This window comes from Phocoena sinus, chromosome 11 (genome assembly GCF_008692025.1).
Source record: "Phocoena sinus isolate mPhoSin1 chromosome 11, mPhoSin1.pri, whole genome shotgun sequence".
NCBI lineage: Eukaryota > Metazoa > Chordata > Mammalia > Artiodactyla > Phocoenidae > Phocoena > Phocoena sinus.
In genome coordinates this window covers 46105748-46129679 of record NC_045773.1, presented here as the reverse complement: position 1 = coordinate 46129679, position 23932 = coordinate 46105748, and the positions used below count along the sequence as shown (strand labels likewise).

Below are 23932 nucleotides of genomic sequence, written 5' to 3'. Positions count from 1 at the left end.
CCAGCGAAGGGCCAATCAGCACAGTCCCTTCCAGTTCTGCTTTGGTATGGAAGGGACCTGGGTTTATAGAGACACATAAGGGAAGAAGCAAACGAGCAGCGCTTTTCTCCCGTGGTGTCCATCACTCAGGAGCCAGCTCTTCCAGAACCTTCATGTTGTGACTAACAGGAGGGTTTTGTTTGTTTGCTTCCCAGAGTTAGAGAAGGTGATGTTGAAAACTAGGAAAGGAGTCAGAAAGAAATGATAACGTCCCCACATGGTAACTGCAGGAGACAGAAGACCAGGGTGACTGCAGGGAAGCGGGGTGGCCACGGAGAGTTGGCCAGTGGTTGGCAACGTCAATCCTTGCACACTTGACTGTGCCTCTATCCCTGAAACACAGGAAGCCACCGAAGGGGCTCGAGCATCTTCACATTTACATTAGGTTACAGCATAGAGGACAGATTGGGAGGCGTAGCCAGAGAGGATACAAGTGGACCAGTAAGGAGGTTGTGCCACCAGCTTCCATGATGGGTTCACATGGAGGTAGTCAAATGTGGAGAAGTGGACAAAGCTGAGAAATGATCAGGAGATGGAGTCAACCACACTTGGTTTTCGGAGGCTCGTTAGCTGTGCATTTCACTGATTGGGAAGATAACCTAGCTTCAGAAGATGATCTTAAATTTAATTTTGTCAGTTTAGAAACATCCAAGGGAAGATGGCAAGCAGGCATTGGTTATGTGAGTGTTCAGTGAGTTTAGAGGAAAATCCGGGCTGGCAATAGAGATGTGTGCGTGCTCTGCCCGTAGACGGTGGCCGAGGCCATGGTGTGTGTGATCTCTCTTAGGGAGAGCGTGTCAAGCTGCACTGTCTATGGTTGCCATTAGCCACCTGCGGCTACTGAAATTTAAATTGGTTCAAATTAAATCAGATGAAAAATTCAGCTCCTCAGTTGCACTGACCACATTTTGAGTGCTTAATAAATCATTCCCAGCATCACTGAAAGTTCTGTTGGACAGTGCTAATCTAAAATGAAGCGAGGGCCTAGAATTGATCTTGGAGGAATGCCAGCTGTTGAGGGCCTGCCAGAAGAAGACCAGATAGAGAGGTGTGGGAGGGCAGGAAGGCCAGGTGGGCCATCACGTCACAGAGTCAAGGGCAGAAGTGTCAGGAAGGAGATAGTTGCAAAATGTCAGCTGCGGCTATGAAAGCATCAGATGAAGACGGGGGCACGCCCCTTGGATTGAACCACACGGCACTCAGGGTGATCTTAGGTTAATAGGACCGGGAGCCGATTTGGAGTGGTTGGGAAGCGAGAGGTGAGAAAACAATCAGGATAGACAACTCTATCAACAAGTTTGTCTGGGAAGGGAGGCGAAAACTACAGTGTCAGCTGGAGGGGAGCACGTGGGTAAGAGGTGGAGGGGAGGGTTTTGTTTATTTGTTTAATGAGAGAAACCAGGATGTTTAATAGCCTATGAAGAATTCTAGGAATTTATCCCAGAGATACACTCACATGTTCATAAGGACGCACACACACCCGTAACCTAAACATCCTGGCTTACAGGGGGGCTAGTTAAATGAACTGTCCTGTCCATACAGTAGAATTCTTGCAGATATTCAAAAGGAAAAGAACTTTCTACAATTCCCGATATAGGGCCGTCTCCAAGATTTATTTTGCAAGATGCAGAATAGGACATATTATGCGACCCTCTGTATTAAAAACAAGAAAGTAGATATTTCAGAAATATCCTACGCCGATATTTGGGGAAAAAAGACTTTTGAAAGAATGACCACGAAATTGGTAATGTAATAAGAGGAGGGACGGGGGCACAAAGGTGGGGGTGAATTTTTTTCACAATATACTTTTTTAGTGCTTGATTCTTTTCAACTAGGTACGTGCATTTTAAAAATAGAAATATCTTTTAAAGTCGTTCGGAAGGATTCATTTGAGAGAGAGGTTGAGTAATCAGGAAAGGAGAGAGAGAAGTGACCCCCTCCCACCTCTCTGGCCAGGACCCCTTGACCCTTGATTATGCCATTGACAGAGCTTCATGAAATCAAGCATATTTTTACTTCAAATGAGATTTGGTGACGTTCCATCTTAACCATCCCCTATATCTATTGCTGGAGAACAAACGACCCCAGAAGAAACATTCACCCCCTCACAGTGTCTGTATCTGCACGTGGCTCCTGGGTGCCTCTTGAGGCTGTAATCAAGGAGTCGGCCAGGGCTGCAGGCGTCAGGGCTGACTGGGGGGGCACCCTTCCCCAGCTCACAGCCTCTGGGCAGGGACATCAGCTCCTCAGCACGTGGGCTGCTCACACCGGGCAGCCGACTCCCGTCAAGAGCCAGCAAGCGAGAGAGGGAGCCCCCAGGACGGAAGCCGCGGCCTCTTTGTAACCTCATCTCGGAAGCGATGTCCCCTCACTGTGCCGTGCTCTGTTGTCTGGAAGTGAGTCACTGGGTCCAGCCCACACTCTGGGAGAGGGGCTTCCGCAGGGAGAAGGAGGGCATTACTGGGGGCCCTCTTAGAGGCTGCCCACCACCTGTCCCTCAGTTCAGCTCAGTGGAACGCTTGCTGACATGCTCCCGTGCTATCGCAGTTCATCAGAATCATGTCTGCCGTGAACACAAGGGAAGCCGTGCGTTCATCACTATCTGCTTTTCCTCAGAATAACCAGTTGTTCTTTTATCATTCTGCAGTAATGCATTAGGGGCTCCCAGCTGTTTTTATACTTTGTGGATTCCGTCAACTTGATAAAATTTGGGAAGTTTGATAAAATAGGAAATGACCATCACTTCACCCTTCAAAATCATTAGGGAACATTTTCCTATACTATGTAAGAAAAAGGCCTTGTTTTTAGGAAGTATATACTGATGTAACTAGGGGCAAAGGGGTGTGTTGTCTGCCACTTACTCTCAAATGAGTAAGAAAAAAATAATATAAAGAGAATGATAAACAGGGGAAAATGGAAGCAGTTGGTAAATCTGAGTAAGCGTATTTAAGATCCTTACACTATGCTTGCAATTTTTCTGTCAGTTTGAAATAATAGCAAATTTTAAAGTTTGGAAAAAAAATTCTCAGGCCCCTCCTCAGACCTGCTAAATGAAAAGTGGGAACTCATCTTATGAAAGATCCTCAGATATATTCTGATTACTGATCATCAAGGTTTTTGGCTCTCACTGCCTGAGAGCCCATCTCACTTTGCTCTTAAAGCTGCTGCGTAGGGACTTCCCCGGTGGCGCAGTGGTTAAGCATCGCCTGCCAATGCAGGGGACACAGGTTCGATCCCTGGTCTGGGAAGATCCCACATGCCACAGAACAACTAAGCCCATGCGCCACAACTACTGAGGCTGTGCTCTAGCCCGCGAACCGCGACTACTAAAGCCTGTGCGCTCTAGGGCCCATGTGCTGCAACTACTGAGCCCACGTGCTGCAACTACTGAATCCCATGTGCCTAGAGCCCGTGCTCTGCAACAAGCCACTGCAATGAGAAGCCTATGCACCGCAAGGAAGAGTAGCCCCCGCTCACCGCAACTAAAGAAAGCCTGCGCGCAGCAATGAAGACCCAACACAGCCAAAAACAGCTGCTGCGTAGAGCATCTGAAATCGCCAAGTGGACTTTTGCTTCTTTGGTAGAGGAGGTCGTCCGTGGGCTGGTGTTCATCCCCTCACCAGCACCCTTGGCTCTCCTTCAGCGGTGGAATTGGCTCTCTGAGGGACGGGGATTTCGATGGCACAGGGGACTCTAATTTGGAAGCCTAGGGAAGAAAGGAGCCCCCTGGGATGTGTTCGCGGTCGCCGTGAAGGGCAGATGCAGTTGGTCTCAGCACAGAGCTGTGCATCCTCCCCAGCCTGCCTCTTGGGCTCACCCACAATTCTGGGCCACATCTTGATCAGCCCCGTACAGGGGCCCTGGCTGAGCTTATCTAGTGAGTGACCCTGTCCTGGGGAGCCCACCGTCCGGTAGGGAAGCCACAGGCAGCCCAGGGGGAGCACAGGGTGGGGCCTGGCAGCCTTCCTGTGGCAGGCCAGGGAGGCTTCGTGGGAGGTGTGACACACGAGTGGCTTTGAAGAGCAGCAGGAATTCACAGGTGCATGTAAAGCCGTGGGACCCTGAGACGAGTCCCCTGCTGCCAGGTCCCTGTGCTGGTCCCGGAGGTTGGGAGTGAGTGCCAAGCGCGGCCTGCTGCCCTGCCCTCGGGGCTGAGGGCGGTAGGGAGGGGACTAGAGAACCAGGAGAAGAGGCCCGCGAGGTGGGTTCAAGGGCCAGTCCGGTGTGCCAACCTGGCCAGAAGCCCAGGGGTCTCCCGCTCTCTCCCGGGGGCTGCAAGCTCTTCACAGCATGAAGCATGCTTAGCCCAGTAGTAGATGCCACCGGTGGGGTCAGTGGGGCTCTGCCTCCCGGGGGACGGACAGCAGTCCCTGGAGGGCGGGAGCTCCAGCGCCGTGGGGTGAGCTTGAGTTTGCACCTGAGGAGGGCCTTGCTTGGAAAGAGCCGTCATCTCATTGCGTTGAGGCCTTTGGGCCCTGACTCACCCTGCTGGTTTGTGTTGTTCCATTTCCCTTGGGCACGTTTTCCTCTGTGGTCCTGGTTACTCCCTCCCAGCCCAGGACACGTGGCTGCTGCGCTGTGTGTGCCTGGGGAGTGGCTGGCTTTTCTAGCCCACCCGAGGGAGCCTCGATACCGGTGCCAGTTCCTTTTTGAAAAGAGGAACGGTGGGGCTTTGTCGCTGAGCTTATTTTATTAATCATTATGGATGTTATTCTCATCCCTTCCAATGGCTGTCATGCCCTCTTAATTAAGCCTATATGAGTAACAGCATTTATCTGTGTGGCTTGCCATGTACTTACCTGGAATGCTTGGTTCAAAGGGTAAAAAAATATACATACCCACAACCTGGAACAACTGCATAATTATTTATTTGGTGCAAGCTTGTTTGTTTGACTTGTCCAAAACAACTTACGGAAACACTGGTTTGTTTCCCCCTCCTAGAGCTGTGTAACTTAACTGTGAATCAGCTGTGGGCTTTGCTAGGTGACAGAATCACTTCACCCAAACCTGGCCGTGTGCTCCTGAAACATTTATCCCATCTCCTCTTAACAAAATGACTTGCAGGTCGTTCAGGGTAACAGGCAAAAATCATCTGTAGTTTATGACTTTTACCAAGGGATTCCCTGTTAGTAAACAGCTTATCTCTTACGCTTTCTGCTCTTCTTGGCTTCACGCAAGAAAACAGCATTAATGGTAGAGGAAGAACTGGACAGTTGAAGACATGTTTAATTCAACACCTACTGGATGGATCAGCTTGTGTTTCTAAATAACAGAGCGAGGAGGTTGAGTTCTGACCAACTCGAAATAGTGTGACTCTTGGTTAGAACCTTTGTCAGAACCTAAGTATGAGGCTCAAGCAGGACTGTGCTGGCTGACTGCTTAACCTAAATGGTGACTGGGATCTGTTCTTCCAGAGGTTGGACTAAAGAGAACACTGATCACATGGGCTAGATGCTGTCTTTCTAGAACTTTCCAGTCTCTGAAAAGTGTGTCATGGAATCAGAGAAGGAAGCCATTGCTGCTCTCAAAGCATAAACTACAGGCACGTTTTAGACTTAGAAGCGGCGAGTAGAAGCAGGTGGAATTGGAATGAAGCTTTTCTGAGGTGATTTAGGAGCCTTACGAAGTGCGTTTTACTGCTGCTTCCCCTGTTAAGTACACTCTTCTGAATGTGCCTTGTAGGTAGAGCTACAATATTTTAGCCCTCGCTTTTACTGTCTTTCTGAATTCACAATTTTCTTCTCAGTAACACACCTGAATTTTGGTAATACTGGCCTCACCTAGAGAACCAAGAACATCTTCTAAATTCACCCATGTGTTTTGGGCCTAAGAAAAATCAGAACTTTTCTGTTTCCACTGGGTGAACAAAGTATGACCCTGTGATATTACATCCAGAATAATAAATTTGCTTTTACTATATTTCCATTATTTTGGAAAGAACCGCAGAGATCCTTGGGACTGTGGTCAGAAACAGAGACGAGCTCATGCACCTGCGTTGTGGTCTCGCAGCGCCTCGCTCTGACCCACTTCCCTCCCATCTGGGCATCCTGGGAGCACTGCCCTTCAAGGCCGAGCGGGGCACGTGTGTAATGCACTAGGCAGTCAACCCATGATTGATTCCAAAATTAGTTTCAGCGAAATTCTGTAATCACTGCAATTCTGAAGATCCCGTCTCAGCCCATCTAACACCGCACACGCCACAGGCCAAGTCTCGCCAAAGCACTCACACACCCAGGAGAAGCCCACTGTGGTTTGAGTAGGCTGTACTTGGGGTGGGGGGTGTCAGCCACAAATGCTCCGATTTCTTCACGCAGGCTCTGGGCTCTGATCACACTGGGATCTTGGATTCTTTGCTCTCGAAGACCTAGAGTACACGTCTGCAAAGAATTCATCTCTACTTCACAGACGAAGCTGTGCTGCTGTCCTCACGCAGGTGTTTCTGTCGTGCACACACACCGTTATGGCCTGTTCCTCTGAGAAACGTTAGCATCCAGTGTCAGATGTCAGTGTAAAAGGGGAAGTGGGAAACCCACAGGTATTTCCCCTGTGGTTCGGTGCTATGGGGACTCCGGACAGATTTCAACGGCCTGTTGTCACCCACTGGGACAGCATTGTGTCACTTCAGTTCTAGATGTCAGAAACAATTGACTGGCTGCCCGGGTGTGTGCAGGGCCCTGTGATGGAGCAGTGAGGAGTGGGCCGTGCCAGTGCCATCAGCCTGTGTGGCTGTCAGCACTGGGCACAGGGCCTGCCACTCACCCAGGAGGGATGCAGGTGATGGGGAATTCAAGTGGAATGAAAGACGTAGGGGTGAAGCAGGAACTAATCCTACTTCATGAGGCTTAGAGGTGGGAATCAGTGGGAATTATCTGTTCTGAGCAAAAGGAAATCAAGAGGATGAAGGTTCGAGTCCCTGCCTAGCACTTAGGGTGTTTTTCTTGGAGAAAAAGATCACGCATGACCATCAGCTGTTCCTGGCTCCAACTTGACCCAGGCAGTGCCACTCGGCAGCCACGGGCACCCAGGTGGCCATTCCTACCCGCCACGGGACAGGACCCACCGCCCCAGGGGTGGAGGGCACATGTTCATCTCTTGGGCATGGAGGCAATAAAGTCACAGTCAATATTAGGATTATTGGCTTGGTTTTGTCATAATGTTGACTTTGAGATACTAGATGACACGAATGGAGGACATAGATGTTTGTGTTTATCAAAGGGCCACACCCTGTTTAGGCGGGGAGAAAACCCAGCACTGCTGGGGACGATCCCAAGGGTGATGGGGAACTCCAGTGCTTTCTCTGCGGCCTGAAGTCGTGCCTGCACTTTACAAGGGGTGATGGGTGAGGCGTCGCTGCAGGCGGGAGCCCCCTCTGCAGGGAGCAAGGGCCCAAGTGCCTGCACAGGCAGGTGCCCAGAAAGGGGTGCAGACACCGTGGGCACAGATGCGGCCACTCACACTCTCCTGCTGTCTTTTTCCTGGTGGTGACCATCAGTGTTTCTTAGATTAGATGCTATTCCCCCTTGATATTAAGAAAAATGTTTATTTTAAATTTAAAAAATTGTTTTGGTTGAAACCCTGGTGTGGGCAGTGGACTGTTTCCTACATTTCGTTTAGTGAACTGTTTACCTCAGCCTTTTATTTTTCTAAACTCTGGGTTTATCTTTCATGCCACAGTGAAATTGTATCCCCTCATACTCTGAGACTCAGGACTCACTGAAGGAGCCTTGGGGGTGGTGCGGCAGGGGAGTTCTTTGGAGCCTCCCCTTGTGGGTTGGTGCCTGTTAATCCCTCTGTGTTGGTGCCTGTTCACATCCCATCCCCCAGCCTGAGCCCTGAGCCCTGAGCCCTGGAGTGTTCTTGCCCATCAACTTAGGACACATTAAAGATGAGGACTGACCAAGATCACTGTCGCAGATTTGGCTGGTTACAGACCCCTCTGGGTCTCATCTCCCGAGTAACCCGGGTGACCTGTGTGCTACGCATGGGGCTTCCAGAGCTCGACAAACTCGTGCTGCAGGAGAACACTGCCCCGGTCCTTGGCTCCCAGGCTTCCAGACAGGAAGGGGGAGGTATCTTGCAGGCCCAGCACACCCTTGCTCCCAGGCCTCTGCCTGCATTCAGATCAAGGGGAGGCTGGTTCCTGAGCATGTGATGCTGTGAAAGTCTTGTCCAGGAAGCACCTCATGCAGAACAGATGCCACTGGTCATCTGGATGATCTCAACAACTGGGTGATTGTCCTGGTAGCATCAATGAATGTGTCAGTGTCATGGGCTGATGGTAACATATCAGATTGTCAACCTCTCTCTTCTGATAGACCGTCGCCCAGGACCATATTGTAGCAGAACCTGGACGGAGGATTTCCTCCTGCATTTCAGTTTGCAAAATAACATCACACCTAGAGATCTAGTTACTATACTGAGTGATGCCTTTAAAAAAGTAACTCAATTTTTAAAAGAAACTTAGTCATCAGTCCTCTGATTTGGGGGTAAACTGATCACTATACTATTTTTACATGAATACTTGATAAAATACGAAACGCTCTTTTCCCTTTCTTCCACAGAATTGGTGTCGCCTTTGTCTGTCTTTTCTGTCCTGCCATCTCGGGTCATCCCTGTCATGTCACCCTTGCCTTTGTCACCTTCTTTTGTGGTCACAATGCACATTACATGATGTGATGTTCCAGAAGTATTCATTGTGGTATATATATTTATTTATTTATATTATTTTTATTTCCTTATGATTAGTCATAGCTTGTTTTTGATCTTAGGGACACTGATTCTTTTTATTTCCAGTTACACTTCTCTTATACAAATTCCGTCTGCCTTCTGACCTGATCCTACACGGTGGGACCAACTGCTCTGGGCCCCGGAGTGGCCAGGGTTAAGGCACCGTCAGCCGAAGCCTGGCCTCGAGCCACTGCTCTATTGTGCCCCTTTGTGGATGTCCTCAAGGCCCTCCAGAGCCCACAACTCGTATCTGGATGTTTCCAGATTACATCCGTTCAACTCAGCTGCCTCTTAAGCAGCATCCGTCACCACTTTCCTCTCCTCATCTAGTGAAGGAGATGTCGCTGATCGTAACCTTCCTTGTTCCTGGATCATTCCTGAACATTTCTACTCCCTCTTGATGTGTTTAGTAAAATTGCACTGTGTTGTCAGGTTTAGGTTTGCTCATTCTTTACATTTCCCTCTGTTGGAGTTGCTCTCTTAAGCTCTTCACCCATCACTAGCTTTCTTTTCCATGTTTTAGCTGTTCAAGTGCTTGTGATTTTGCCACCTAACTTTCCCACTACATTTCCCACACTTTCTTGTTCTTTGCCTTTCTTTAGGAGCGTTTCTTTAAAACATACTCACACGGATTTCTGTTTCTTTTTAATTAACTCTTAAACTTCCTTTCCAGAATTTTAGGCAACTTTTAAAATTTGCTTAAATTTGTGCTTAAAGGTCAGAACAGGGTAAACATGGTGTGTTCTAGAGCCAGATTCCCTCGGTTTAGAGATTTAGCTGAAGCAGAAAAAAGTCTGAGCCAGGTGGGACAGGACAAGATTTCAGCCTCACCAAGAATTTCCAAAATACAGGCAGACCTTCACAGGACGGAAGTGTGGTCCATCCAAACCCGAATCTCACAGCACAGGTGAACCCAGTGGATAATGGGGTGATGTTATAATAGTCCAAAACCAGCACAGAGTCCGGACGCACCATCAGGCGAGAGCCAGGCAGCCGCAGGTTAGTAGCCTGGGCTCTGGAGCCACATGGCCTGGGCTCAAACCTCCTCTGAGCTGTGTGACCTCGGACAGGTTTCTCAACCTTCCTGTGCCTCAGTTTCATCTTTAAATTGTTGATAATGGTGTGCCTCGCATCGGGCGGTTACAAGGAGCAAATGAGTTAGTATATGTATAGTTTAGAACAGCGCCTAGTATGTAATGTAAGTGGTGGTCACTGTAAATTAAGTTACATGCAGGTAATAGAATGTAACAGACATTAAAAGTTATATCAACAAAGCAAGAGGAAAAAGAGGTTTTGACATACAAGCTTGGTTAGAAGTGCAGGAAATGGGGAGGGGGGAGGTCAGTAACCAAGACTCCCATGAAGCTGGCACAGAGGAACGTGTATGAAGCACAGGGACTCGGGGACACTGCCTGAGCCCCACAGCCTGCAGGAAACAATCTGTAGGGAGTGTGTCCACCCCAGGCTAAGGCCCGGGGAGCCCAAGGAGGGGTTTGTTAGACTTATCACTTAGTGATTTCACGTGGATTTGGGATAAATGGGAAGGATCACATGTTAGGGTGCCCATAACTTGGAGAAAATATTAGCACCCACTGGTAGAGTATGAAAGGACAGCGGTGATGAGCAGCTCTGATGAGGGCTTTTCGTTCCTAATAATGTTTCCCAAACCCAGGGAGGTGGGTCAGCCTCTCCTCAGTTTTGCTTTGTCATCTTTTGTTAGTGCCTTGCAGCCACCTGTGCACCTTTGTGGCCTGTAGCATTGGCAGATCTGTAATGATCTTAACAGCCCTGATTGGCTGTAGCTAAATCAGATGTGCAAGCCTCCCTGCTCCAGCAGCGTCAGCACAAGTGCACACCTGAGGGTGGTTGAGAAGCAAGCCTCTGGCTTCTGCAGGGCCCCTCACTCTCAACTGAAAGTAATCTGCATTCTCAAAATATCTGCGAAGTTTTCTTTTAAAGTGCCTTTAACTTTTGGAAATGTCAATCTGAAACCCAAATAATATGCGGAGAACACAGGCTCAGAAGGTGATGTTTCAAAAACTTCATTTATTAAACTACAGTTGATTTACAATATTGTGTTAGTTTCAGGTGTACAGCTTCAGATTCTTTTTTCAGTATAGGTTATTACAAGGTATTGAATATAGTTCCCTGTGCTATACAGTAGACCTTGTTGTTTACCCATCCTACATATAATAGTTTACATCTGCTAATCCCACACTCCCAGTCCTTCCCTCTCCCTTGGCAACCACCAGTCTGTTCTCTATGTCTGTGAGTCTGTTTCTGTTTCATAGATAAGTTCATTTGTGTCATATTTTAGATTCTACATGTAAGTGGTATCACATGGTATATGTCTATTCTGATTTACTTAGTATGATAATCTCCAGGTCCATCCATGTTGCTGCAAATGACATTATTTCATTCTTTTTTATGGCTGAGTAGTATTCCATTGTGTATATGTACCACATCTTCTTTATCCATTCATCTGTTGATGGGCATTTAGGTTGCTTCCATGTCTTGGCTATTGTGAATAGTGCTGCTGTGAACATTGGGGTGCATGTGTCTTTTCAAATTATGGTTTCCTCCAGATATATGCCCAGGAGTGGGATTGCTGGATCATACGGCATTTCTATTTTTAGTTTTTTAAGGAACCTCCATATTGTTTTCCCTAGTGGCTGTACCAATTCACATTCCCACCAGCAGCATAGGACGGTTCCCTTTTCTCCATACCCTCTCTAGCATTTATTATTTGTAGACTTTTTAATGATGGCCATTCTGACCAGTGTGAGGTGACACCTCATTGTAGTTTTTTAAATGAATTAATTTATTTTTGGCTGTGTTGGGTCTTCATTGCTGCTCACGGGCTTTCTCTAGTTGCGGCAAGCAGGGGGCTACTCTTGGTTGTGAGCACGGGCTTCTTACTGCGGTGGCTTCTCTTCGTTGCAGAGCGCAGGCTCTAGGTACATGGGCTTCGGTAGTTGTGGTGCACAGGCTCAGTAGTTGTGGCACATGGGCTTAGTTGCTCTGCGGCATGTGGGATCTTCCCGGACCAGGGCTTGAACCCATGTTGGCAGGCAGATTCTTAACCACTGCGCCACCAGGGAAGTCCCCTCATTGTAGTTTTGATTTGCATTTCTCTAATTATTAGCAATATGGAGGATCTTTTCATGTACCTGCTGGCCATCTGTATGTCTTCTCTGGAAAAATGTCTATTTAGGTCTTCTGCCCATTTTTGATTGGGTTGTTTGTTTTTTTGATACTGAGTTGCATGAGCTGTCTGTGTATTTTGGAAATTAAGCCCTTGTCAGTCATTGTTTGCAAATATTTTCTCCCAGTCTGTAGGTTATCATTTCATTTTGTTTATAGTTTCCTTTGCTGTGCAAAAAAGCCTATAAGTTTGATTAGATCCCTTTTTTTTTTTTTTTAATTTCTTTTGCCTTGGGAGACCTAAGAAAATTTTACTGCAATTTATGTCCGAGAATGTTCTGCCTATGTTCTCTTCTAGGAGCATTATGGTGTCATGTCTTATATTTAAGTCTTTAAGCCATTTCGAGTTTATTTTTGTGCGTAGTGTAAGGGTGTGTTCGAACTTTACATGTGGCTGCCCAGCTTTCCCAACACCACTTGCTGAAGAGGCTGTCTTTTCTCCCTTGTATAGTCTTGCCTCCTTTGTTGAAGATTAATTGACTACGTGTGTGGGTTTATTTCTGGGTTCTCTATTATGTTCCATTGATGTTATGTGTCTGTTTTTGTGCCAATGTCACGCTGTTTTAATTACTGTAGCTTTGTGGTGTTGTCTAAAGTCTGGGAGAGTTATGCCTCCATCTTTGTTTTTTCCCCTCAGAATTGCTTTGGCAATTCTGGGTCTTTTGTGGTTCCATATAAATTTTAGGATTATTTGTTCTAGTTCTGTGAAAAATGTCATGGGTAATTTGATAAGGATCACATTAAATCTGTAGATTGCTTTGGGTTGTGTGGCCATTTTAACAATATTAATTTTTCCAATCCAGTAGCAGGGGATATTTTTCTATTTCTTTGTATTATCTTCAATTTCATTTATCAGTGTTTTACAGTTCCCAGCATATAGGTCTTTCACATCCTTGGTTAGGTTTATTCTAGATTTTTTTTTTTTGGCGGGGGAGGGGGACACTATTTTAAATGGAATTGTTTTTTACTTTCTACTTCTGATATTTCATTGTCAGTATAAAGAAATGCAACAGATTCCTGTATATTGTTCTCGTATCCTGCTGCCTTGCTGAATTAATTTATTAGTTCTAATAGTTTTTGTGTGGAGTCTCTAGGGTTTTCTATATAGAGTATCATTCCACCTGCATACAATGACAATTTTACCTCTTCCCATTTTATTTCTTTTTCTTATCTGATTACTGTATTGACTTCCAATACTATGTCAAATAGAAGTGGTGAGAGTGGACGTCCTTGTCTCATTCCAGAATTTAGCAGGAAGCCTTTCAGCTTTTCACCATTGAGTATTATATTGGCTATGGGTTTGTTGTAAATGGCTTTTATTATGTTGAGATATGTTCCCTCTGTACCCATTTTGGTGAGATTTTTTATCATGAATGGATGTTGAATTTTATCAAATGCTTTTTCTGCATCTATTGATGATCATGTGGTTTTTTCACTTTTCTTTTGTTGATGTGGTGTATCACCTTGATCCATTTGTGTTTCGAACCATCTTTGTGACCCTGGAATGAATCCAACTTGATCATGGCATGTGATCCTTCTTACGTGTCATTGGATTCTGTTTGCTAATATTTTGCTGAGGATTTTTGCATCTATATTCATCAGAGATATTGGCCTGTAATATTCTTTTTTGGTAGTATCTTTGGTTTTGACATCAGGGTGATGGTGGCTTCATAGAATGACTTTGGGAGTGTTCCCACCTCTTCAGTCTTTTGGAAGAGTTTGAGAAGAATAGGTATGAGTTCTTTGTATGTTTGGTAGAATTCCCCAGCGAAGCCATCCAGTTCTGGACTTCTGTTTGCAGGGTGTTTTTTAAATTACAAATTCTATTTCATTTCTAGCCATCAGTCTGTTCAAATTATCTGTTTCTTGATTCAGTTCTGGCAGACTGCATGTTTCAAGAAACTTGTCCACTTCTTCTAGGTTGTCTGTTTTGTTGGCATATGATTTCTTATGGTTTTTTGAATTTCTGTGGTATCAGTTCTTATTTCTCCTCTTTCACTTCTTATTTTATTTATTTGGTTCCTCCCTTTTCTTTGTGGTGAGCCTTTCTTCTTCTCTTTTCTTCTTGATGATCCCTGGTGGCCAGAGTTTGTTGATTTTGTTTATCCTTTCAAAAAAAACAGCTCTTGGTTTTTTATTGATTTTTTTCTATCTCTTTTATTTCCTCTCTGATCTTTATTATTTCCTTCCTTCTGCTGACTTTAGCTTTTGTTTCTTCTTTCTCTAATTCTTTTAGGTTGTCTATTTGAGATTTTTCTTGTTTTTTTGAAGGAGGCCTGTATCACTATGAACTTCCCCTCTTAGGACTGTTTTTGCTGCATCCCATAGATTTTGTATGGTTGTGTTTTCATTGTCATTTGTCTCAAGGTATTTTTTAATTTTCTCTTTGATTTCATCACTGACCCATTGGTTTTTTAGTAGCATGTTGGTTAGTCTCCATGTAGTCATTTTTTTCTCATTTCTCTTTCTCTCGTTGATTTCTAGTTTCATGCCATTGTAGTCAGAGAAGATGCTTGAAATAATTTCTGTCCTTTTAAATTTGTTGAGGCTTGTTTTGTGCCCTAGTATGTAGTCCATCCTAGAGAATGTTCCATGTGCACTTGAAAACAATGTGTATTCTGGTTTTTTTAGACTGAGGTCCTGTAGATATTAATTAAGTCTAACTGTTCTATTGTGTCATTTTGAGTCTTTGTTTCCTTTTTGAGCCTGGAAGATCTGTCCACTGATGTCAGTGGAGTGTTAAAATCTCCTACTATCATTGTGTTCCCATCAGTTTCTCCTTTTAACGTTTGTTAGTATTTGTTTTAATGTATTTATGTGCTTCTATATTGGATGCATTTATATTATATAATATTAATAACAAGAATATTATAACAAGTATAATATTCTCTTCTTGTATTGATCCTTTTATCATTTTATAGTGTCCTTCTTTGTCTTTCTTTATGGCCTTTGTTTCAAAGTTTATTTTGTCTGATATGGGTATTGCAACCCTCGCTTTCTTGTTGTTTCCATTTGCACGAAATATCTTTTTCCATCCCTTCATTTTTAATCTATGTGGATCTCTTGTAGGCAGCATGTTGTAGGTTCTTGTTTTATTATCCAGTCTGTCACTCTATGTCTTTCGATTGGAGTGTTTAGTTCATAGACATTTAAGATAATTTATTGATAGGTATGTATTGACTGCCATTTTAAACCTTGTTTTCCAGTTGATTTTGTTTGTATTTCTTCTTTGTTCCTTCTTTTTGTTTTTCCTTTTGTGGTTTGATAATTTTCTTTTGTATTACACTTGAGTTCTTTCCTTATTGGTTTTTGTGAATATTGTATGTTTTTTTTTTTTAATTTAATTTTTTTATACAGCAGGTTCTTATTAGTCATCAATTTTATATACATCAGTGTATACATGTCAATCCCAATCGCCCAATTCATCACACCACCACCCCCACCCCCCTGCCACTTTCCCCGCTTGGTGTCCATATGTTTGTTCTCTACATCTGTGTCTCAATTTCTGCCCTGCAAACCGGTTCATCGGTACCATTTTTCTAGGTTCCACATATATGCGTTAATATACGATATTTTTCTCTTTCTGACTTACTTCACTCTGTATGACAGTCTCTGGATCCATCCACGTCTCAACAAATGACCCAATTTCGTTCCTTTTTGTGGCTGAGTAATATTCCATTGTATATATGCACCACATCTTCTTTATCCATTTGTCTGTCGATGGGCATTTAGGTTGCTTCAATGACCTGGCTATTGTACTGGCTATTGTAAATAGTGCTGCAGTGAACATTGGGGTGCATGTGTCTTTTTGAATTACAGTCTTCTCTGGGTATATGCCCAGTAGTGGGATGGCTGGATCATATGGTAATTCATTTGTAGTTTTTTAAGGAACCTCCATACTGTTCTCCATAGTGGCTGTATCAATTTACATTCCCACCAGCAGTGCAAGAGGGTTCCCTTTTCTCCACACCCTCTCCAGCATTTGTTGTTTGTAGATTTTCTGATGATGCCCATTCTAACTGGTGTGAGGTGATACCTCATTGAGGTTTTGATTTGCATTTCTCTAATAATTAATGATGTTGAGCAGCTTTTCATGTGCCTCTTGGCCATCTGTATGTCTTCTATGGAGAAATGTCTATTTAGGTCTTCTGCCCACTTTTGGATTGGGTTGTTTGTTTTTTTAATAGGGAGCTGCATGAGCTGTTCATATATTTTGGAGATTAATCCTTTGTCCATTGATTCGTTTGCAAATATTTTCTCCAATTCTGAGGGCTGTCTTTTTGTCTTGTTTATGGTTTCCTTTGCCGTGCAAAAGCTTTGAAGTTTCATTAGGTCCCATTTGTTTATTTTTGTTTTTATTTCCATTACTCTAGAAGGTGGATGAAAAAAGATCTTGCTGTGATTTATGTCAAAGAGTGTTCTTTTCTCTAAGAGTCTTATAGTGTCTGGTCTTACATTTAGGTCTCTAATCCATTTTGAGGTTTTTTTTTGTGTGTATGGTGTTAGGGAGTGTTCTAATTTCATTCTTTTACATGTAGCTGTCCAGTTTTCCCAGCACCACTTATTGAAGAGACTGTCTTTTCTCCATTGTATATCCTTGCCTCCTTTGTCATAGATTAGTTGACCATAGGTGCTTGGGTTTATCTCTGGGCTTTCTATCTTGTTCCATTGATCTATGTTTCTGTTACTGTATGTTTTTAATTTGTGGTTACCCTGGTTTTCAAATATGGTAACCCATAACTATAACTACTTGCTTTAGACTGATAGTCATGAAAGCTCTGCATTCTAAAAGATGTACATTATCCTACTACCCTTCTCCACATTTTGATGTCCATTTTACATCTTCATGTTTATCCATTTGCTGTTCCTTGTAGTTGTAATCACATTCAGAAAATTAAAAAAAAATTTTTTTAATCTATGTACTGGCTTATTTAACTGACCTTCAATCCTTTTATATATTTGCCTTTCCTATTGTGATTTTCCCCTTTCTTATAGGTTCTTGCTTCATTTCTATTTAAAGAAGACCTTTCAGTATTTCTTTTAGGATAGGGTTAGTATTGCTGTATTCTTCTAGTTTTTGATTGAGAAATTCTTTATCTCTTCTTTTAATCTAAATGATAATCTTGCTGGGTAGAGTATCCTAGGTTGCAGAGTTTTCCCTTTCAGGACTTTGAATAGAGCTTGCCACTCCCTTCTGGCCTGCAATGTTTCTGTAGAGAAATCAGTTGATAGCCTTATGGGGGTTCCCTTGTAACTGACTCTTTTTCTCTTGCTGCCTTTAGAATCCGCTCTTTAACTTTTGCCATTTTAATTATATGTCTTGGTGTGGGACTCTCTGTACTTCTTGTCCCTGGATATCTGTTTCCTTCTTTAGGTTTGGAAAGTTTTCAGCCATAATTTCTTCAAATACATCTTGATCCACTTTTCCCTTTCTTCGCCTTCTGGAATTCCTATTATGTGTAGATTGGCACACTTTATATTATATGTCTCGTATGTTGCTTTCATTTTTTTCATTTGTCTTTCTGTCTGCTGTTCTGATTGGGTGACTTCTGTTATTCTTACAGATCACTTTTCGTTCTTCTGCATTATTTAGTTTGCTATTTATTGCCTTTAGCTCGGTTTTTATCTTGGCAATTGAGTTGTCTAATTTTGATTGTCTCTTTATGGTTTCTAGTTCCTTGTTACAGTGATCTCCATTTCTACTGATAGTCTTTCTTAATTCCTTCAGCATTTTTATTACCTCCTTTTTGAACTCAGCGGTCTGGTAGACTGGAGAGGTCTGTTTCATTGTTTTTTCTTTCGGGGACTTCTTTTTCCTTTTAACTGGGAGTACTTCCTCTGCTTTGTCATTTTACTTTCATTTCTCTTACACTAAGAATTTAGGAGAAACAGTTACGTACTGTGGTCTTGAAAGGCTGCTTTTATGTGGGAGCATCCCTTTGTAGACTGCGTAAGTCCAATATTTTTGATGCGAGGGCTACATTTGGTGTGGATGCCCGCCATGACTGCGCTCAGAGCGTGCTGGCCACTGTCCCCTCGATAAGGGGTGTGTTTGGTGCTGTGGTGACCAGAGCCTGCACTGGATATTGGGCGGGGCTTCCTCTTTGGTTGTCACGGCCCTGTCGGGGGTAGGGTTTGCTCCCCAGTTGTTGGAGTAAAAGCCCCCAGGTCCGGTTCTAAGCTGCAGGGTGAGGTAGGTGAGACTGGAGCACTCCCCCTGGAAAGGAGGTGCTGGGTGTTCCTCTGCAGGACCTGTTTGCTGGGACAGGCAACTCTGTGACACCACCCATCACCTGGTGTGCACACCCACAAAGTCGGCCTACCCTCTACTGCCAGAGCGCGTGCGTCAGCTCTGCCTGCCGTCGTCACGTGCACACTCGCAAAGTGGGAGCTCCGGAAGCTGTGCCCGCTGTGAGCATGGTGCAAATGAGGCTCTGCCCGCTTTCAGCTGGTATTCACGGTTTGTTCTTTCAGGCGACTTCTCTTTCTCTTTTAATTGGGACTGCTTCCTCCACTTTTTTTTTTTTTTTTTTTTTTTTTTTTTGGTGTGCGCGGGCCTCTCACTGTTGTGGCCTCTCCCGTTGTGGAGCACAGGGTCCGGACGCACAAGCTCAGCGGCCATGGCTCATGGGCCCAGCCGCTCCGCGGCATGTGGGATCCTCCCAGACCGGGGCACGAACCCGTGTCCCCTGCATCGGCAGGCGGACTCTCAACCACTGCGCCACCAGGGAAGCCCCCTCCACTTTTTCATTTAGCACTTTCAGTTGGTGTTCTGTGAGAACTGTTCCAGTTGTAGATGTATTTTTGACGTATTTGTGGGGGGAGGTGAGCTCCACGTCCTTCTGCCCTGCCACCTTGATCTCCACCTCCCAAAAGATGATTTAAGAAGTAGATATTTTCTTTAAGTTGAACTGACATTTGTCTTCCCCAGGATCAGCTCATGCAGTTAATGAACTCGTGGACACTGGCATCTCACTGGTTGGGTGAGCTGGGCCTGGCCACCAGGTCTGGGAGCTGGGTTTGGACCTTCTTGGAGGAGTCTTGGTTTCCAGCTGGGACCAAGATGATGATCTGGCAACTTTCCTGGTGGCCCTTGACTTTCCCCTGTCATCTTCTCTCCACCCAGCTCTACCTGCATACCACCTTCCCTTCACCAGAACCACCCCTGAGGGCTTGGGGGACTGAGATTCCTGTCTCCACTGGGTGACATCCTGAGGGGCTGGACCCAGGTCTGCACTGTTACCAGGGCAGGGAACCATCTGGAACTCCAAAATCCTGAAACTTCTGACATACAGCCCATGTTACGGTGTGTTTCCTATGACCCTATACATGTGACGGGCACATTTATGGTCCAGAAAGTGACGCTGACTTCAAGAACATGAATGTGTCTCATTTACGCACCCATGAGAAGGGAGGCTTTACCAGTCTGTGTTGTTCTTGATGAGATTATCGGCTGAGCTGTCATCTCTGGCTGCTGCTGTAGGCTTGGAGCTGTGCTTGGTTGCTCTTCCACAGGTATCTGTGGAGCACCAACTTGGTGCCGGAGCTTTTGCAGGCCCTGGGGGCAGAGTCAGGAGACCAGGTATTAGATGGGATAGAATGTTTAAAGCAGAAAAAAAAACAAAGTTCACATAGACAATTAAAAACCAGATGGTCTGAGTGGAGTGCAGGAATTAAAATAAAGGGATGTGACGGTGACGGGAGACTCCTCTGGGTTAGTGATTTGGGACGGCTTCTCTGGGGGAAGACAGGCTGAGGAGCAAAGCTCAGTGGCAGGGCAGGCGAAGCAGATGGTGATGAGCCTGCGGGAAGAAGGAGCTAGACTGGAGGCAGCGGGGCTGTGAGAGAAAAGTGGAGGCTTGAGTTTTCATCTCGAGTCTTTGGGAAACCCCTGTAGTGGCATGTTCTGGTCCCGTTTTAAAACATGGCTTGGGCTGCGTTTGCACAAGCGTGGGAAAGTTTGGGAGGTGGTTTCGGTGCAGCAGGTGCGACAGCCCTAAGGTAGGAAGGAGTTGGGAGGAATGGGGTGTGCTTGGCAGGTGGAGTTGACAGGACCCGATGGGGAGGGGCAGAGAGTCATCCAGGGTGACGTCTGCAGTTTGGGTCCGAGTAGCCGGCTGGTAGTGGTCCCTGAGATGGGGGCGACTGGGAGAAAAGTTGGCCGGGGTGGGAGGTGAGGGATTCAGAGCGCTGGCCTGTTTGGGTGTCAGCAAATCTCACACTTCTACATTTTGTCAAATGGTAAAATGAACCAACCCCTCCAGCGGGAGAGGAGGTGGATGTAACTCCCCGCTGGTGCTGTCCCTGCACCTTGCTGCCCCTCCACCCACTGCTTGGGGTTGTCAGAGCCTGATGGCATCGCCAGGCCCAGGACAGATCTGGAGTTTTTAACTGTTACTTCCGAATGTGTTCAGCCTGCTGCGTGGTTGAGGAACTTTCCTCTAGATCTAACAGACAAAAATCGTTTTTGTGAAAATGCGGTACTTCAAAAGGCCCGTTCTCTACTTCCCTTTTCATCTGAATTGCCAGACCCTTGCTTAATTTTGCCCTGACTCTAAGTACATGACCTCAAACAAGTGACAGGATAGAGGAGACATGCTGTGGTTGCCGGGGTGGATGGGGAGGGAGGGCACAGCTGTGCACGAGGGAAGCGCCCTCTCCTGCTGGCCCCGCCCACTGTGGGTGGGGCTTCCTCCCAGGCAGTGGTTCTCTACCCCAGCTGTGCCATAGAATCATCCAGGGGAGCTTCGCTAACCCCCAGGCCACACCCCAGCCCATTAAATCAGAACGGAGTGGGGTAGGGCAAGTAGGGATGGGTGATGGCAGTGCTGTCACCAGGACTGCGCACCTGAGGCTGGCGGGACTCAGGGACCCTGGTCCCCCAGGTGCTGTTGCTGAGCTGAACTGACCTGAGAACCCAGTTCATGTTTGAGCTGCTGTCGTGGGATGAGATGGCCTGGCCGCAGAGGCCCTCAGCCTGGCTCCAGCCACTCAGCTCCACACTCAGAGACTGGAGGCCTCTAGCAAACAAACAGGAAGAGATGAATGCACAGGTCTGGCCTGTCCTCAGCCAAGACCTGCCCAGATAGAGTTGTTGCTTTGGGGGAAGGAGTAATGGAATAGCTGCTAACAGACCGAAAACTGCGCGGCACTGTAATGAACTGATTTCCTGAGCGACGTGAGTGGAAGGATCCCAAGACTGATTATGGGCTCAGCGAGGCGGAGTCTCTGCCGCAAGCCCGGGCGGATGAAGCCCCGTCTGAGGACTGCGGGTCTCAGAACGCACTTCTGTACTTCTCCACAGGGAAGGAGGGATCTGGTTACTCACCGTTTCTCAGGTTAAGCTGCATGTTTGGCCAGCACACGTAGTGATTCGGTTCCTGTTACAGGCGGACCTCCGAGATACCCTGGGCTTGGTTCCAGGCCACTGCAGTAAAGCGAGTCACGTGAATTTTTGGTTTTCCAACGTATATGAAAGTTATGCTCGCACTGTCCTACAGTCTATTAAGTGTGCAGTAGCATGTCTATAAAAAACAGTGTACATACCTTAATTAAAAACTAATGCTGTTTGAAAAATGGCACCAAGAGAATCGCTCAACACAGGATTGCCACAAACCTTCAATCTGTAAAAAACTCAATTTCTGTGAAGCACAGTGACACAAGGTCCACCTGTATAATCATTGCTAATGATGAGGCCAAAAATCAGTCTGTGCTTTTTAAAGAGTAATTTGGAGCATGAGTGTTTTAATGAATCTTGAGTTGAGGAAACTTTCATTCTCTCTTCATTCTGGTGCTTTTTATGGGGAAGAAGTCAGGACTTTTATCCTGCTTGTATTTTTAATAAGGTTTTGATTTAAGAATCCCCAAAGAAGCCAGTTTTTTCACCCCACCCTCCAGGCGGGGCAGCTAAAGAGAAGACGCCAAAGAGCTGAGCTGCAGGAGGCAGCGTGAGGCCCTGAGGGGATGGCGCCTCCCCGCCAGAGCACACACGGTGGCCTGGATCTGCCCAGCATGGCCCGCGACGCCGGCTTGCGTGCTGGTGAAGGATGGCAGACAGCAAACCAGTGACTCCCCGCCCTGGGTTTGTCCACGGAGAAACTTCGAGGGCTTGCTAAAAGTTCAGAGAGTCCTGGGTCCCTCTACAAGCCAGCATGACGGCATCTTAGCATCTCGGGGAGGTACCGAGAGTCTGCATTTAACAAGGTCTCAGGACCCTTAAGTGACCACAGGACCAAATGATCACCAGGGTTCCTTCAGAGCAGCAATTTCGTGCTTCTGGAGTTAGTTCTGCCAATGCCCACCATTTCACCAGTAGGCGAGGATGTGGAAAGCTTCGCTGGGGCGGGGGGCAGTTGCATTACAAGTTACATGACCACACACTGAGGGGATCCAGACCCAAGAGCAGTGGGCAGCGGCCGGTTGACCCAGGACAAGCTGTCTCGAGGCCAGATGGCATCTGACCCCATCTTTCAGGCAGGAGCCGAGTAGGCCTGCCCCGTTTGTGCAGGAAAGGTTGCAGCGTCGCTCACTGACCTCAAATCCAGTTGAACTCTTCAGCTCAGGCAGGCGGGCCGTTGCAGTTTGTTTCCTCTTGGCTGCTGGGTTTCTTCTTTGGGCTTTAGCTACAGGTCTTAAGTTCTGGTCCTGCTCCCTGCCACCTCCCAGGGCCTCGGCACTGTGCAGAGGAAGGCCAGGTAGAGGTCATGGGGGCGTAATAAGCCTTCCCGCCCCCCACGGGCCACGCTGCCTTTGGGGATCACAGGGCCCTGTGAGGCAGATCGAGCCCTGAGGGACCCAGCCATGGGACGGCCGCGGGGGTGGAGTGGGGTTGGCTCGACCCAGAGGCCTGGGGGCCTGTCACTCTTCAGCTTCAGAAGCAGCCTTGCTCCAGGACCGGCGAGGAAAGGGCACGAGTGGAGACAGGAGCTCCTGTGTAGACTGCCTGAGGCATGAGGGGCAGGGGGCGAGGGCGGGGCGGGGCGGTCCCTGCCCCGGTTCCTACCTTTGCTTCCAGCAGCGCAGTTAAGTGTAGACGAGCCCGTGACATCCAGGAACCGCTACCCTTAGGAGGTGCCCTCAGCAGGGCAGGCACTGCGGGTGGGCAGTCGTCCAAGCCCAGTGGGTTCTGAGTCTCTTCCCCGGCCTGGGCCAAGCCCCCAACCTGGGACCTGAAAGAAGAGGCATCTTCGAAAAGCTAGGTCACTTGGGGCTGGGTCATTCAGGGCAGAGGGCCCGTCAGATGGCTCCCCTCGTTCTCCCGCGAGGCCTGCGGGACGCTCTGGCCTGACGCCGAGGGGCTCCCCCCTCCGCAGCCACGCACGCAGAGCGGGGGCTGTTTGCAGCTCACAGGGAGCCTCGAAGGCTTGTGGAGGGCAAGTGTGGCTGGTAGATTCTGGGACAAACGAGGGAATGTCGTGTCCTCATTTTGATGCTAGTTTAGTTAAATTTATGTCGCTTTTAGTTTCTTACGGTTACTTGTCAAATCAGGAAATAGATTCATCTTCTGTGCCTCACCCCCCTTTCTGTCTCTCATAAATAGACGTGTTTAAAGGTCTCGTAAGTATTAAATGACACCAGCTGCAAGAGTCTGAAGTGCATCTGGGGGGAAATACTACATTTTACATCAGTAGTTGACAGTCAAAGTGGGCTCATGAGAGGACGGGAGACATGAGTAACGGAAAAGGTAGCAGAGGCAAAAACTAACTTCTGGGGGGATTCGGGTGGCCGAATCTTGGCCGTTCTGCTTCTCCAGGTTTGTGAACTAAATCACACCGTCTCCGCCGTCCTGTCAGGCTGAAGGTCGCATAAACCCCACAGCTGAGGGGCGCCTGCTCTAGGCCTGCTCAGAGGCTGCGGGAAGAGCCCGTCCCCACTCAGCACCTCCCCCATCAGGAGCCGTCCCCTAACCCTGCTCCCCCAGACCCAGGCAGGCCCCTCCCCAGCCCAGATGGACAGGGGCCAG

The 23932-nt window shown here is 46.8% G+C and overlaps 1 protein-coding gene and 1 long non-coding RNA gene across 5 annotated transcripts in view; one reads left to right on the top strand and one right to left on the bottom strand.

The window, feature by feature from the left end:
- ANO10 (anoctamin 10) overlaps positions 1-23932 on the top strand; it is a 228840-nt gene that overhangs the window by 203974 nt on the left and 934 nt on the right. The window lies entirely within an intron of this gene.
- LOC116762003 lies at positions 18517-23714 on the bottom strand. 2 transcript variants are annotated; one of them, XR_004352199.1, is made up of 5 exons: positions 22973-23714; positions 22504-22645; positions 21299-21397; positions 20880-20990; positions 18517-19528 (listed from the first exon to the last, which is right to left on the bottom strand). It is a non-coding gene; the product is annotated as an uncharacterized LOC116762003 (long non-coding RNA). The 2 variants fall into 2 exon arrangements; XR_004352198.1 differs by having other exon boundaries at positions 18710-19528; positions 21517-22645.